Source organism: Ovis aries, chromosome 8 (genome assembly GCF_016772045.2).
Source record: "Ovis aries strain OAR_USU_Benz2616 breed Rambouillet chromosome 8, ARS-UI_Ramb_v3.0, whole genome shotgun sequence".
NCBI classification, from domain to species: Eukaryota; Metazoa; Chordata; class Mammalia; order Artiodactyla; family Bovidae; genus Ovis; species Ovis aries.
This window is the reverse complement of record NC_056061.1, coordinates 82943996-82949995: the sequence shown is the minus strand read 5'-3', so window position 1 is coordinate 82949995 and position 6000 is coordinate 82943996.

The following is a 6000-nucleotide window of genomic DNA, read 5'->3' as shown; positions in this document are numbered from 1 at the left end:
GAATTGCGGTGATGAAGACTCTTGAGAGTCCCTTGGACTACAAGGACATCAAACCAGTCCATCCTAAAGGAAATCCACCCTGAAATATTCACTGGAAGGACTGATGCTGAAGCTCCAATACTTTGGCCACCTGATGTGAAGAGCCGACTCATTGGAAAAGCCCCTGATGCTGGGAAAGATTGAAGGCAGGAGGAGAAGGGGATGACAGAGGATGAGATGGTTGGATGACATCACCGACTCGATGGACATGAGTTTGAGCAAGCTCTGGGAGCTGGTGATGGACAGGGAGGCCTGGCTTCCTGTGGTCCACGGGATGGCAAAGAGTCGGCCACGACTGAGTGGCTGAACAACTACAGGAGAGGAAGGATGAGTTTCCAAGGGCCTTGGGGAAATGGGGGGAAGGATGTGGGAGGCGTTCTAGAGCCCAGATTCTCTCTCAGATACTGCGGGGATGAAAACCATGCAGATAAAAAGCCTTGCTGGCTGAGAGCACCTTGAAATCTTTAATAAAAGGACACATTCATTTGTTTCATGAGGCATAAAGAGAATGGCAGCAGGAAATTTACTGCACTGAAATGACACTTGAGGGATGATCATTCTTTTCAACTTGCATGAAACAGCCTGGGGCAGAGAGATTAGAGGCCTAGGCTGCAGTTTGAAGGCGCTGAATAAAATCTCTTCTCTGCACATCCCAGGTCTGAAACCGCCGAGAAAAACCCCCAGAGCTTGCTTGCTGATAAAGCCACATTGGGAAATGTGGTTGAGCTTTGGGAGTGCACGAACATTCTAAACCAAACCACGGGGTGCTGTTCCAGGTCGTCTCTCCCAGCACATTTTGCAGCCAAGGCGATGAGCAGCTGGTGGGGTCCGCAGTCCCAAGGCTGTGGGGGCATCGCTAGTCTAGATGCAAAACACACTCGTCCGGCAAGGAAAGGTCAGACGCTGGAAGCCCCCAGTTCTTGCTGAGTTAGTGTGCAGGAGGGTGGAAGGGAGGGCGGCGCTGGGGGGCAAGCCCAGGACTGCACGGGGCAGTGCACATGGAGGCCCGCGGGGAGGACAAGCCTCGACCCCTCGTTCAAGGCGTGTCCACTACAAACCCGGGGACCTCTTCTTCCAGCTTCCCTTAGGTGTATGACCTTGCACTCTCAGCTGTGACAGTTCCCAGCATGGAAAGCGTGACCCCTGAGAACGCACAGTCTGTGTTCAGGATGAAAAGGTTGTGTGGCAGGGCCTGGGGCCAGCCTGTGTGTTTTCTGCCACATTCAAACACACATACACACACACGGAGCAGCCCCAGCCAGCAGCGTGGCCCCAGTGCAGGAGCACACCCACAGTGGCAGCATCAGGGAGGTAAATGGGGTGTCGCTGCCCACGTTGAGCTCTTGTGAACACAGACAATAAAGCCGGCCTGTAGAGGGGAGAAGGCGCACGCCCAGCCTGCAGGCGGGTTTTGTCTGGCTTGCAAAATGTTTTGAAAAAAAAAAAAAAAAACTGCAAATATTTAAAAATTGGGAAATTTCATATGAAAATCAGGATTTCAAGCTTTAGTTAAAGTTAGACAAGTGGCGGGACAAGGCCCACACTCCCACGTGGGAAGTCATCAGCAGAAGCAGGGGCAGCCGGCCCACCATGCCTCTGCAGGGACCGCCTTCCTCCAGCCCAGCCCCCTGCAATGCCAGCCTTGTATCTAGGGTGTACTCTGAAGTGACGTGCCCACAGGCCTGGCTAATGGCGGAGTTGGCATCAGCTCAGATCGTACAGCTGTCTTTGGGCTCTGCCACCCTGCCATCCAGGCATTCCGGAATCAAATTGTTGGGGGGGGGGGCGGTGGTGCGGTGTCACTTGAGGACCCAGTCTGAGGAAGTGGTTTGGAATTTCACATTGTCCAAGGGACGCTGCCAAGTTCATAGAAATTCATGGAGAATCTGGTAAACTCCAAACAGCTGAAGGCCAAGTTTAATTAAGTGTAAACTTTGGGGGCTTGTTTCATCTGTTTTGCTCCCCCTATAGCTAATCGTCTGACAAGGAGTAGGAGCTCGGTAAATATTTGTCAAATGAAGAATGTGGTCCATGTTTCAGCCCAAAGCATCGCTCAAGATGTGATACAGCTGAGTTCATTCTGGAGTGAGTCCCTCCGCCATTCAGTGAGGTCAGCCGGGTCAGGTAACATCTATCACTTGCTACAGCATTTGTTTGCCTTGTTGGCATACAGCTTTATTATTTTTTTTAAGTTCCAGTTCTCCAGGGTACATGTCAGATCTTTAGGATTCAGACATTTAATGCTCAGTGGGATATGAGTCCCTATGGAGAACGTAGAGGACATCACCCTAATGGCAAAAAGCGAAGACAGTGAAAGAGGAGAGTGAAAAGCTGGCTTAAAACTCAACATTCAAAACACTAAGATCATAGCATATGGTCCCATTACTTCATGACAAATAGATGAGGAAAAAGTGGAAAGAGTGTCAAATTTTATATTCTTGGGCTTCAAAACCAGCACAGACAGTGACTGCAGCCATGAAATTCAAAGATGCTCGCTCCTTGGAAGAAAAGCTATGACAAACCTAGATAGCATATTTAAAAGCAGAGATATCACTTCTTTGCTGACAAAGGTCTATCAAAGCTGTGGTTTTTCCCGTAGTCTTGTATGGATGTGAGAGTTGGACCGTAAAGAAGGCTGAGCACCAAAGAATCCCCTTGGACTGCAAGGAGATCAAACCAGTCCATCCTAAAGGAAATCAATCCTGAATATTCATTGGAAGGACTGATGCTGAAGCTGAAGCTCCAATACTTAGGCCACCTGATGCAAAGAACTGACTCATTGGAAAAGACCCTGATGATGGGAAAGACTGAAGGCAGGAGAAGGGGATGACAGAGGATGAGATGGTTGGATGGCATCACCAACTCGATGGACATGAGTTTGAGTAAGCTCCAGGAGTTGGTGATCGACAGGGAAGCCTGGAATGCTGCAGTTCAGTTTGTGGGGTTGCAAAGAGTCAGACACAACTGAGTGACTGGACTGAACTGAAACTTTAAGAGAACCCTTGAAAGTTTATAAACAGATGGATTCTTTTTTTTTTATGTGTTTTTTCTCCTGTCATCTGGATTTCAGTGGTGTTTTGGACAACTGACATCTAGGTTAATAAGCCATTTCCATGGTTGGCAATCCAGCAGACGGTGTGGTATGTTGGAAGGAAAACTAGTCTGAGTAATGTAACCTGGCTTTTGTACTAACTAGCAGTGTTCATTCTTTCGTTTATTGAACAACTATTAGGTGCTAGTCTTAGCTGCTGAGGGTACAGCAACGAACAAGAAAGACAGCCAGGAGCTTTGATTTTTGTGCTGGAGACAGGAAAAAAAAAAAAGACACAAACAAGCGAGTCTACAGCAGAGAATGCCAAGTGCTCTCGACACAGTAGATCAGGTAAAGTGGCAGGGAGTGATCCCAGGGCCAGCACTCCACATGGGGAACTGGCAGTGCTGTCAGAGGAAGGGGTGTTTGGGCAAAACACTGGAACACTAGGAAAGGCCAGGCTGGCAGAGCACATTCCAGGCAGAGGGAACCTCAAGGAAGAGAACCCTGTGGTGGGCAGCTGGGGGAAATCAAGGATGGGGAGGGAGGGACACAGAGCTGGAGAAGCAGGAAGGGGCCAGACCACCCAGGGACAAGGAAGACAAGAAAGGACAAGGAAGGGGTCTGCATTTTACTGTGAAATCCACTGCGGGAGAGAGACTCAATCTGATATATTCTTAAATGGGGTCGTTGGATCAGAAGCACAGGGGATGGAGTAGGGTCAAGGCAAAGAGAGGAATTCAACCTGACCTCTGGCTTCAGGGCCAACAGGAAGGTTGGAAGGACAGTAGTTTTCAAAAAATCCAGATTACTGGAAACACAAAGTACACAACTGTTGCTCGGGGGAGAGGTTGGGGCTAGAGATGCATTTAAGCCTTGGAGCAGCTGAGATGACCTGGGAAGAGAGGGTCCATAGATAAGGGGCTAGGAATGAACTTTGAGTCACCTGAGCTCCGGGATATGCCTGCAGTGAGAGACTGGGGGAGGAGTAAGAGAGGAGAGCCAGCCTGGCGGGGTGGGGGGGGGAGGGGGAACAGGAGAAGGGGGGCGAGGAGCAAACGAGAACCCCAAGAGGAGAATGTTCCCTGGGCGTGCTCCACGTATCCTAGTCTGCTTGGAGAGGCGTAAGATCAGACAGAGCAGTCTGTCCCGCTGATTTGGCAAGATGCCGTCCCTGGGCTGTCTTGACAAGAGAAGCTTGGGTATAGGAGTGTAGGCAGTTGAGCCTCTGTGGGGCTCTTTCCTCTGTTAAACGTGGGTATCCGCGTAGATGATGTTCAAGGTCCTCCCTGTCTACTGCCTCATCTTACAACATGGCTGGAAACTGGAAACTTTTTTTTTTTTAACTCCTGAATTGATCAGATATAAGAAAAAGAGCAATAAAATAAGCTATGACATGTGGGATTTTATTAGTCAAACAAGTGCTGTTATTAGTACTCTTTTACATAAAGACTACTAAGGTTATTTATGCAAGGTTTTAAGTAAGCCAAAGAAACAAAACAGAACACCTCGTGGCCAGAATTATTAGCAGACTCAAATCGCATGAACAGTGCCGTCCCTTCTAGATTACCGTGCCAAGAGTCTTCTAGATTACTGTCCTGTGTGTGTGTACTAGGTGTTCAGTCATGCCCAGCTCTTTGCGACCCCATGGACTGTAGCTGGCCAGACTCCTCTGTCCATGGAATTCTCCAGGCAAGAAGACTGGAGTGGGTTGCCACACCCTCCTCCAGGGGATCTTCCCGACCCAGGGATTGACTCCCAGCCTCCTGCCTTGGAGGCAGATTCTTTACCAAATCGATCTCTAGGCACAAGGCAGGGTAACCACCTCGCAGGCCGTACTTACTCCTTCTTATGCTCTTTCACCTACCTTCCTGAATTTTCACCCAAGGTTATTGAGTCCAGCCAGATAACACAAATCCTTGTTTCACCAAGGGTAGTCTATTTCCCTGTTGCCTATTGACTGTTCTTTAGAAGTAACAGGCTCTAGAAACTGTCACGCTATTTGTGAGCTTGCTCTTGGTTGAGATTAGCCTGGCACCAGCATGGAGACAGGTTCCCAGGTGGCTGACGGGCAGTCTGTGACCAGGAGACGTGGATGTTCTGTGCAGACAGGTCTCTCTTGCTTGTCTGCGTCTAAAGCTTCTGAGAAAGTGAAAGTGAAGTCGCTCAGTCGTGTCCGACTCTTTGTGACCCCACGGACTGTAGCCTGCCATGGGATTTTCCAGGCAAGAGTGCTGGAGTGGATTGCCATTTCCTTCTCCAGGGGACCTTCCTGACCCAGGAATCGAACCCGAGTCTCCCGCACTGCAGGCAGACGCTTTTCCATGGGAGCCATCAGGGAGGCCCAAAAGCCTCTGAGAGGGCCGCCCTAACTTACTTTCCTGTCACCTTGCCTGAATAACTCTGAGCAATTTAGCAACAAACAGCCTTTCAGCTGGGCTCACGTGTGGATGTATGATTTCCCTCCTCTGGCTGAAAAACCGAAACCCTGAAACGAGGCGCAAGCTGTACCAGGTCAATAGCTAGTCTAAGGAGAGTAGGGAATGGTATCTAAGACTCCTGGCTTCAGGCTTTCTCACTTCCTTCCACGGTACTGATTATCATATGTGAACAAAAACCATGACTTACAAACCAGGGGAATAACTTTACAAAAGAAGGGTGAAGGGTGAGGCAAGGTAAGTACCATTTGTCAAGTTCCTGCCACATCCTATGTCAGCGGTTCTCCAGTCTTTGAGTATATCGGGCTCACCTGGAGACTTGTTGAAGACAAGATCCCCGGGCTCACCTGAGACTTATTGACCCATGTTTTCTGGAGGAGGTTCCATTAGTGAGTCTAATGCACACCTGATTCAGCATCACAGTCCAAAGCAACTGGCAGAGATTCCATGGAGTTCAGTTTTGTGTGTAACTTGCAGGGATGAGGTGGGGGT